Below are 11,476 nucleotides of genomic sequence, written 5' to 3' on the forward strand. Positions count from 1 at the left end.
TTCGGATGATTCCCAGCCTTCGCTTTTTAATAAAATGGAGTATGCTTGAGAAAGAAACCCAGAGGACATTTTATCAGCAAATAAAAGTCATAGTAATCTTTAACAAAAAAAAATGACCCCTATACTTTTGGCTTCCTATGACTGTGTCTTGCAAAAGGGGTTAAATAATACATTTAATTAATTTTCCTCACTCCTCCATTGTTGGTGGGATTGCAGACTGGTAAAACCATTCTGGAAATCAGTCTGGAGGTTCCTCAGAAAATTGGACATTGAACTGCCTGAGGATCCAGCTATACCTCTCTTGGGCATATACCCAAAAGATGCCTCAACATATAAAAGAGACACGTGCTCCACTATGTTCATCGCAGCCTTATTTATAATAGCCAGAAGCTGGAAAGAACCCAGATGCCCTTCAACAGAGGAATGGATACAGAAAATGTGGTACATCTACACAATGGAATATTACTCAGCTATCAAAAACAACGAGTTTATGAAATTCGTAGGCAAATGGTTGGAACTGGAAAATATCATCCTGAGTGAGCTAACCCACTCACAGAAAGACATACATGGTATGCACTCATTGATAAGTGGCTATTAGCCCAAATGCTTGAATTACCCTAGATCCCTAGAACAAAGGAAACTCAAGACGGATGATCAAAATGTGAATGCTTCACTCCTTCTTTAAATGAGGAAAAAGAATACCCTTGGCAGGGAAGGGAGAGGCAAAGATTAAAACAGAGACTGAAGGAACACCCATTCAGAGCCTGCCCCACAGGTGGCCCATACATATACAGCCACCCAATTAGACAAGATGGATGAAGCAAAGAAGTGCAGACCGACAGGAGCCGGATGTAGATCACTCCTGAGAGACACAGCCAGAATACAGCAAATACAGAGGCGAATGCCAGCAGCAAACCACTGAACTGAGAATAGGTCCCCCGTTGAAGGAATCAGAGAAAGAACTGGAAGAGCTTGAAGGTGCTCGAGACCCCAAAAGTACAACAATGTCAAGCAACCAGAGCTTCCAGGGACTAAGCCACTACCTAAAGACTATACATGGACTGACCCTGGACTCTGTCCCCATAGGTAGCAATGAATATCCTAGTAAGAGCACCAGTAGAAGGGGAAGCCCTGGGTCCTGCTAAGACTGAACCCCCAGTGAACTAGACTATGCGGGGAGGGTGGCAATGGGGGGAGGTTTGGGAGGGGAACACCCACAAGGAAGGGGAGGGGGGAGGGTGATGTCTGTCCGGAAACCGGGAAAGGGAATAACACTTGAAATGTATATAAGAAATACTCAAGATAATAAAAAAAAAAAGAAAATAAAATAAAAAAGAAAAAAAAATTAATTTTCCTAAAATGAGATTTCCTATTTTTTATTATATATAAGTACACTGTAGCTGTCTTCAGACACACCAGAAGAGGGCATCAGATCTCATTACAGATGGTTGTGAGCCACCATGTGGTTGCTGGGATTTGAACTCAGGACCTCTGGAAGAGCAGTCAGTGCTCTAACCGCTGAGCCATCTGTCCAGCCCGAGATTTCCTATTTTTGAGTGGCTGGGAAAACACTTCTTTCCAACAAGACAAGTGAAGGCTTAGTGAGCAATCTGAAGCAGCCTGAGTCTTCCGGCTACATGTGGGGAACGGGTGCATCGTACATACACATAGCCGTTGGGATGCTATCACCTGTGAGAACTTCAAACCTCACTCTGCTCCGAAGGGAGTCAAGAGCAATAAAATAATACGCATCTGTTATTGGCTCCTCTGTGTAGCACCATGCATGTTTCTGGGTATGCGATCCAGTTGGTTTCAGAACAAGCACAGAGTACGGTTAAGAAACTGGAGTCCTCAGAAGTTTTTAAATAAGTGAGGAAGCTGTGAAGGAAGGAGCGAATGGCTATCAGGGTACTGCATAGAAATAGGCTGGAGAAACAGGAAGTAGAGTAGCACTGGATAGGGGAGAACAAAGAAGACAGCACCGTCACTCTCCCCAAGTGTCACTCTTCTGAAGTTCTTGTATAGGTTGCTCGGGAATGTGAGTCCAGGACAGTGAATGGTGACGTCAGTAAGGATCTTAGGCTAGCCCAAAGACCAAGAGAAGAGGCTGAAAATAGAGGCCACTCAAGGAGTTCAGACAGAAGTGGAAAGTTGGTGGACCAGAAATTGGATGTGACATCAGACAGATCTGGTTCGAAGCAGCTGTGTCACCTGAAGTAGCTGTGCTACTCTACTTCCTGTTTCTCCAGCTTGTTTTCATGTGGTACCCTGACAGCCTCTCTCCTTCCCTCTCAGTTTTCTCTTATTTTAAAACTCCCAATTATCTACTAGATGACTTAGATTTTGTGTCTGCCTTTCCTTATTGCATGTTGAACAACATGTACTAGACAACACCTACTAGACAAACTTGTTGGGCAAGAGTGAGAGGCACGGCATGCACAGGGCTGCCACGGCGCAATGTGTGTCTAACACTGTCATCATTGCCTGAGCTTGAACATCTCTTGAGCAAAACTGTTCAGTCTCAAGAACCAAATGAAGTGAGTGCTGGATTCTATGGCCTGGGTACACCCTACTTTGGTCAGAAGGTCTTCCTAAGTGACTTCCCCAAATGTGACTGTTTCCCTCATGACTGCAGAGTGACAATCCTGAGACCAGAACTGATTTGGGGGTTGGGCAGTGGTTGTCTTCAAGAGGCAGTTTCTCTGGTGAAAGGGGCAGGCAGCTTCCAATAACAAATCAGGTTACACTGACTTAATTGCAATAAGCCCGTTATCTACCCTCTATCTCTGCACAGTTCTCATTGCAGGCTTTACAGTTGATTGATTGTTTCTTCCACATTCTATAATTGCTTCATTAGAGACTTCAGATGGTTCATTGTGTTGGTAACTTTCTGTAAAACTGCACAGTCAGGGGAGGACACATGCCAGTCATCCAGGGTTAAAGAGGCACTCTCCCTTTGTCTCTGTCTCTGTGTCTGTGTCTTTGTCTCTGTCTCTGTGTCTTTGTGTCTGTCTCTCTATCTGTCTCTCTCTCTTTGTGTGTGTGTGTGTGTGTGTGTGTGTGTGCACATGTGTGAGTGTCTAGAAGGCAGAATATTATTCACATTGTGATGACTAGTCTTATGTCAACTTGACTAGAGTTACCTGAAAGGAGGGAACCTCACTTGAAAAAATGTCTCCCTAATATCTGGCTGTAATGTATTTTCATAATGAGTGAGTGATTGACAAGGGAGGGCTCAGCCCATTGTATGGGTGGGGCTATCCCTGGGCTGATAATTCTGTGTCTATAAGAAAGCAGGCTGAACAAACCAGTAAGCAGTCCCCTCCATGGCCTCTGAGTCAGCTCCCACCTCCAGGTTCTTGCCCTGTTTGAGTCCCTGTTTTGGCTTCCTCCAGTGATGGACTGCAATGAGGAAGCATAAGCCAAATGAACCCTTTCTTCCCAGAATTGCTAATTGATCCTTGTCCTTCATCATAGTCATAGAAACCTTAACTAAGACACACATTTTAAGCCCATTAATACAGCCAGCATATGAGCAAAGTGATCTGTCTCTCAATGTTACCACCCACTTACTAATGACTTCCTGACTTCTAGCTCCAGATAGAATTTTAGGTTAGACAGCTGAATACCTCAAAGCCACCCCAGCTCACCATCCCACTCCTGCACCCCGTGTCCACTGCTCTTCTCTCGACAGCCAGTGCCCACAGAGGTAAACAGCTTCACTATCCAAGCAGTGTCATAGATTAATCCGGTTGTCACCTCTACTGTCTTCAAGCTCCATATCCATATCTGACTCCCTGGCTTCATCTTCCTACTCCATTTCCTCAATCAGTCCAATTCTCCATTTTTTGCAATCACTTCTTTGATATAAGGTACTACTGTGGCCTCCGTGAACCACTGTGGTGGCCTCTTCTAGTCCAGCTCCCTCCAAACTGCAGGAGTCAGAGGTATCCTTTTAAAGGCAAGTCTGAGAACATTGTTTTCATATTTAGAACCCTTCAAAATGTCTGTAGCAAAATCCACTGAGGCTTTATTAGGTCAGAGTGTACTTCCCTCTCAGTACCTTGTGTTCTTCTTCGGAAAAGAAAAATTCCTTCTTTTGCATAACCCTCTTCACAGCCTGACATCTTTTGTATTTACAACTGAGTCTCTGTAATCATGGAAAAGGGGATGGGGACTAGCTAGCCTGTGACTACAAAAGAACAAGTAGCCATTGTCCCCATTTCCTGGCTTTTCACCCTCTCTTCTGAGATGACTTTTGGGATGGAAAAATGGAACACTTCAAAGAACAAATGGGCAGGACTTGACACATGATGCCACCTTGAGAATGGGGTGCCCAGCCTTTCACTAATATGCACTGCCAGTCTCAGTTGTGCCGAATGTGCCTCTCCTTTCCAATCTCCATCACTTCTCTGACAAAGAACCCCTTCCACTCTGAATCACCTTGTGCCTCCTCACGCCTCCAGTGTATATGGAAAGTGTTGACCCTGTCTTTTCCTCCCTTCTCACCGGGGAAATGTTGGTTTCTCTAAAAGTCATCTCCCTACCACTTCTCTCACTTTAAAGGAAAAGACAATTGTTCTTTGCTGTATCAGTCAGTGTAGAGTGCAGTAACAAATTGGCGTAGATCAGGAGTTTAAACAACAGAAGATGAAAGTCTGAGGTGAAGGTGCCAGTGAAGTCCTGTAGAGGATGCACTTCCTGGTTCTCAGATAGCTGCCTGGCTGTCAACTCCTTCTGTCCTCACTTGATAGGGGAAGGAGAACAAACCTGAGTGTCTTTTTTTAAGGGCACTGATAACTCTGAGACCGCCACCCCTGTGCTTTTACCTACCTCTAACAATACCCTCAAAGCTCAAATACCACTAGTGTATATGAATTCCCAGGGGACACAGACATCCCTCAGACCGTTGCATCGTTCCACTACCTTCTACCATTATGGAATGTAGAACCATTATGGAAGCTGCAAATCCAAACACTATGTATCACAAAGCCTTTACTTCATTAAATATCCTAAGCCTCTCTGAGGAACAGCCCACTCATCCAAACAGCCATGAGGTGGTCTAGAGTAAAGTCAAGGGCTCCTGAGTGCAAAGATCAAGAGTAGCCACCCTTGATATAAACCAGGAATTAAAAGTAGTTTCTGTCAAATGCCAAAACGTAAATAATTTAGTCTTCATGACCATATGTTCTCTATTCTGACCAATCATCTCCTCCATGATAGTACAAAAGAAGCCATAGAAATTATATAAATGAATGAGCATGGCTTTGTTCCAATAAAACTTTATTTAGCACTTCTGAATTCTGAATCTCATTTAGTTCTCACATGTCACAAAATAGACTTCTTTTGATTTTTTTTCCCCCACTTCAAAGCGTAAAGAGAAAGCCTTGCTCATGACTATATAACAAGATAGAGCCCGCTTATCCCCAGCCTAAACAGCTACAGTAAAATTAAAACAGTAATTATTTTTTAAACTATATCTTCCTTCCCATGACACTCCTACAGGATTCATGCTGTGTCTATGACAGAGCGCTTATTACTGTCCACCTAAGGGCTTTTGGCTGCCCTGATGTCTCAGTCCAATTCCCCCTATAAACTAGGCCTACTGTCTTGGCCCTTCAGTCCCTGATTACCGTGTTTTCCTCAGCCAGACTAGTCCTGGCTGCCCTCCTGGAAGCTGGAGTGGCCTCTCTGTCACTCAGGTACTTTACCCCATCTGCCTCTGTGTCTCCCTGTCTAACCAGGCACATTTGTCGGCCATTTATCATGTTTACATCTATGAGGAAGTTAGCAGAACGCAGGCAAGGAGGCGACTTCTGTTCGCTGCTATAAAACCAAAACCTAGAAAGTTATAGCCCTGATGAGTGCTCCGTAACACGTCACTTAGGGATGTCCAGCACAGAGCACTCTCAGCATTAAAAAGCTAGGCTGAAGCTGGGTACAGTGGTGGATACCCATGATCCCAGCACTCAGGCAGATAACCTTGAGTTTGAGGTCATCCTGAGCTGCATAGAGAGCCAATCAGGCCAGCCTGGGTTATGGAATAAGACATTGTCTCAAAGCAAACAAACAAAACTCCCCTCAAAGAAAACTAATACATTCAAACAAGAAACAAGAAAGCTCCCCACAAAGCAAAACTAATACATACAAACAAACAAAAAACTAGGAAAACAAGCTAAGTGTGGGAGCATATAACGTAGTCTTATCACCTAGAAGCCTGTGAATATGAGCTCACCCTAGACTACTTGGTAAGTTCAGGGTAAGTTTGGGCTACGTAGGGAGACCTTATAATAGTAAATGACATTTTAAAAAGTCTCTCGGCGAAGAGCTTAACAAGCATTGCCTCTTGATTTTCATCAGAGAGCTAACTGTAGTGAGTTTGCAGCAACCTTTTCTTGTCTGTGGAGTTTGTGCAGGTTAGACCCAGGCCCTGGCCTCTTTTCTTCGAGTTCCCTGTTACATGGCTAGGGGCTGGGATTTCTTTGCTGAGTGAACTCCTGACCCTGCTCCTTCTGGAATGCTGAGCTGGAGGAGGAGACAGGAGGTGACAAGGGCCTGGGGATCAGTCTGAGACGGCAGCAACAGATGGAGCTGGGGACCGCTTACTGATCATGGCCTGGAATTCTGGCAGAGAAGGGAAAAGGTGTGTGCCAGGGCTCCTGGCGAGCTGGCAGCAGAGGCTTGGCTTCTTGTTCAGTTAATTGAGGTAATTTCTGCTGCCACCTTTTGGATAGAAGCGAGACTCTCCTTCCTCCAACCACAGATCACTTCCCTACCCCTTGCCCCATTCCATGGCGCAGAGGCAGAACTCTAAATTTAGCTCCATTTATTTAGCTAGTCCTTAAAACTTTGTCACCTAGAAAAATAATTATAGGATTTCTCTGACAGTCTGAGATACATGGAGTGCACCAAATTACAGGTATAATTTGGAGACCCAACTGGGATCACCAAATAAAATTGACAGCAGTGACCCAATTCCAGAATAATCTATGTGGCATTGGAGAGATTTTTGTTTCTGAGGTTCTTCTTTTGAATCTGCATACTAAGCCAGAAGCCCGTGCATCCCTAAGGGAAGGGACCTTAGGGCTGAGGTGAAGACCCAGTTTTCCTCCTCCATGGTAGAACTGCCCCCCAAGAAAGTGAGGTCCCTCTTTTATTGAACAGGGAACCAGTCTCTACTCTGTTCAGCCAAGAATCTGCCCAGGTGCATGAGGAGAGAATGGCTTCTTCCTGCTCCTCTGTGTTTTCTATCACTCTAAACCGCAGAATCCAAAACTGCTCTCCCAAGGAAAAACTGAAGCCCAGGAAACAAAAAAACCAACTTGCAACTTCTTCTGTGAAATGTGTGCAGAAAGCTACAGAGGGATGAGTAATTCTCTTGTCCATTCCTTCTTCAAATAGGGCTAAGTCCCTGCATTTGCAATGTTTTGCAAGGAGATCAGGGTCTCATGGGAATGGGGGGAGAGAGATTCTAGGCAATGTAAGATCTGAAGAGGCCAAAATTAAAGGACTTGGAAGGTATATAGAGTGTCCAAAGCCGTTGGTGCCTGAGGATATCCCCTACCACCTTGCCTGTCAGTCAACTTCTTGATTCTTTATCATAGCCTTCCTATCAGGGAAAAAGGCTTTTCAATAGAGGCAGCCCCCTAGAGTCAGGAAAATGTTAAGGATTCTATTTAAAAGCAGGCATTGTGGCTTACACTTGTAAACCTAATATCTAAGAAGCTGAGGTAGAAGGATCACTCCAAGTTCAAAGGCATCCCGGATGACATCAAGTTCTAGGGAAGCCTGAATCCACACCCTGAGACTAGGCATCAAACAGCTAAAAGCAAGGGCTGGAAATGCAGCTGAGGTGGTAGCATGCTCGCCCCCATTCATAAACCCTGGGCTCAGTCCTCAGCACTACATAAACTTGGCATGGGACGTGGGGTGTGGTGGTGCATGCCAATCACTGCAGTACTTAAGAGACAAGACCATCAGAACTTCAAGCTCATTCTTCATTAAAATACTATATTAGAGGCCAGCCTTACTGTATAATACTCTGTCTCAAAACAAGAGAACCAACAAATCAGCACTTCCTTGGGAAGCTAACTCTACAGAAGTTAACCCTTACACAGCCTCTCACGCAAAAGAGCCAGCCTAAACTTTCTAGCCCCACCCTCTGCCTCTCCCCATGGAGCAGCCCTTCCCATAACCGTCCCCCTCATGCTGGACCCCATGCTTTGGGATATCTGGGCACAGCCTCTTTCCTTTAGCAAGAAGTCCCCTGGATGACTTGAGCACTCAATGCCATTTCCTTGTGCAGGCTTCATCCACCAAGAAACCAGAGGACCTACCTCTTCTTTGGTCACTGTCTTAGCCTGTGTGTTCTTCATTCATCTGTCAGTTAGCCTGTGCTCACCTTTCTAAGCGTTCATCCTCAACCCCAACCTGTCATAGCCTGCTCTGCACTCCACAGATTACCTGGAGCATCCAGGTCCATCCCTTGCCTTGTCAGAAGCCAGGAATACCATTAGTGTTTAATAAATGTCCACAGACTTCCATGGTGAACGCAACACCAAACACCAAACATTTATAGAGAATGCAGGCTGTCATATTAATTACAGGCACTGTGTTATTTAACACATGTAATAGCAGTATAAGGAAATCCTACTTTAGCATGTGCAATGATATAATATTTATGAGTCATGAATGCACCCCAACACAAATCTGTACATTTACCTAAAATATTATGAAATGGGAGGTTGGGGAGATGGCTCAACAGTTACTATTGCTTAAGATTTTCCCTGTAATTCCAGCTCTAGGGAATCAAACTTCCTCTTTTGGCCTCTGCTGATAGTGCACAAATGTGTATGTAGCTAACACACACATACACACACACACAAACATACATGTGTGCACACACTTATGCACACAGACAAATATTTGATAGTTATGAGATTTGAACATGTATTTATTATCACTGTGTATGTATGTTTGTGCATTATGTGAAAGGGGCATGCACATGCTGCAATTTTCATGTAAAGAACAAGGAACAGCTTTGTGGAGTCAATTCTCTCTTTTTACCACAATGTAGGTTCTAGGATCAAACTCAGCCCATCAAGCTTTCAGAGCAAGCAAGCACATATATATCAATTTTATGAATCTCAGACATAGACTTCGTATATGGCAACATCATGTCCCGATGTCAAAAGGTTACACATTCCTGCCTCCAACACACATTCCCATTTTACAGAAGAGGAAATAGAGGCATGAGGAAATTTACATAATTTTTCCGAGCTTACTCAGTTAGTGAGAGTAGGAACCAGGGGCCACAGCCAAATTAAATTAAAGAATAATGAAAGAAATGATGTCTTTGGCAAGCAATGTCTAGAATCTCTGTCCAGAATTTGGATAGGGCCCCATTTCAGTAGTAACTATTTGTCACTATTTATTGTCAGGAAAAGTCATTGGGAAATGAATTTGTGAATTTCCATGGGGAAGGAAAGGCCTTTAGCTCTTCAACTAACCATTATCCCTCAGTTCCCAGCCTGATGTAACTCTTCCTAAGAAATTCTTAGGAAAAACAAAAGAAGACATTTCTCTTCAGTCTCCAACCACCCAACCCTCTCTTCTCACATTGTCCATCTCCAATTCCCAGAACCACTCAGCTTCCCCAGCTGGAAGGATGCTTAGAAGAGACCCACAGGTTCCCCCGCCCCCTTCCATTCCTCCCCAATCCCAGTCGCACTGGGGTGGAATGCTGGCTTGAAATCTGCGTTCGGGAGTGGTTGGGAAGGCTGAAGAGAGCAATTTTTGTTTCACATCATTTCTTTGTATAATGTTGTATCCCTGTGACAAGTCCCCACAATACAGCTTAACTCTACCAATTGCTGCGCCTGAAGACCTATCTTTAATGTCACAGGAACAATGGGCGTCCTTCCAAAAAAAAAAGGTGGGGGGGAATGACTTGCTTTGAAAGAGTTGGAGAAGAAAAGTGCACAATGTTCCAGCTTAACATGAGGGGGGAAGAAAGTTAGCAGCTGTGTGCCGGCTCCCGGCCGCAAGACAGAGCGACTCTGCCAGCCTCATCTGTCTGTGTACAGGGCACCGAGGCGGAAGTCTCTCAGCACGGCGGGATGGGTAGTGCTGTTAGGGAGATGGGGGCATACAGTTGTCTGTGTAGCTGTGGGTGTGGAGTTTCTCCACTTTCTTTTTTTTTTTTTTTTTGAGGGTGCAGCGAACTTTATTGATGGTATTCAAGAGAGAAGGGAGGGCTCCCCAGGCCCCTCCTGTTGTTATGGGGTCTGGGATGGAATTGTGAGGGAGATGCTCAGTGTTGGGGGCTGAGTTGGGATGGGGACTCCTCAGCAACTGAGGGCCTCTCTCTTGCTCTCAGTATCCTTGCTGGGCTGGGTGGTCGAGGGTTTCTTACTCCTTGGAGGCCATGTAGGCCATGAGGTCCACCACCCTGTTGCTGTAGCCATATTCATTGTCATACCAGGAAATGAGCTTCACAAAGTTGTCGTTGAGAGCAATGCCAGCCCCAGCATCAAAGGTGGAAGAATGGGAGTTGCTGTTGAAGTCACAGGAGACAACCTGGTCCTCAGTGTAGCCCAGGATGCCCTTTAGTGGGCCCTCGGCCGCCTGCTTCACCACCTTCTTGATGTCATCATACTTGGCAGGTTTCTCCAGGCGGCATGTCAGATCCATAACGGATACATTGGGGGTAGGAACACGGAAGGCCATGCCAGTGAGCTTCCCGTTCAGCTCTGGGATGACCTTGCCCACAGCCTTGGCAGCACCAGTGGATGCAGGGATGATGTTCTGGGCTGCCCCACGGCCATCACGCCACAGCTTTCCAGAGGGGCCATCCACAGTCTTCTGAGTGGCAGTGATGGCATGGACTGTGGTCATGAGCCCTTCCACGATGCCAAAGTTGTCATGGATGACCTTGGCCAGGGGGGCTAAGCAGTTGGTGGTGCAGGATGCATTGCTGACAATCTTGAGGGAGTTGTCATATTTCTCGTGGTTCACACCCATCACAAACATGGGGGCATCAGCGGAAGGGGCGGAGATGATGACCCTTTTGGCCCCACCCTTCAGGTGAGCCCCAGCCTTCTTCATGGTGGTGAAGACGCCAGTAGACTCCACGACATACTCAGCACCAGCATCACCCATTTGATGTTAGCGGGATCTCGATCCTGGAAGATGGTGATGGGCTTCCCGTTGATGACAAGCTTCCCATTCTCAGCCTTGACTGTGCCGTTGAACTTGCTGTGGGTAGAGTCATACTGGAACATGTAGACCATGTAGTTGAGGTCAATGAAGGGGTTGTTGATGGCAACAATGTCCACTTTGTCACAAGAGAAGGCAGCCCTGGTAACCAGGCGTCCGATACGGCCAAATCCGTTCACACCGACCTTCACCATCTTGTCTATGAGACGAGGCTGGCACTGCACAAGAAGATGCGGCTGTCTCTAGAACAGGGAGGAGC

General features: G+C 45.6%; 1 pseudogene across 1 annotated transcript; it reads right to left on the reverse strand.

Moving 5' to 3' along the window:
* Positions 1-10,188: 10,188 nt before the first annotated feature.
* LOC134478979 (glyceraldehyde-3-phosphate dehydrogenase-like) lies at positions 10,189-11,476 on the reverse strand (annotated as a pseudogene). The gene has a single exon (XR_015620882.1). The product of XR_015620882.1 is annotated as a glyceraldehyde-3-phosphate dehydrogenase-like (transcript).

This window comes from Rattus norvegicus, chromosome 5, assembly GCF_021556685.1.
Source record: "Rattus norvegicus strain SHRSP/BbbUtx chromosome 5, alternate assembly SHRSP_T2T, whole genome shotgun sequence".
NCBI lineage: Eukaryota > Metazoa > Chordata > Mammalia > Rodentia > Muridae > Rattus > Rattus norvegicus.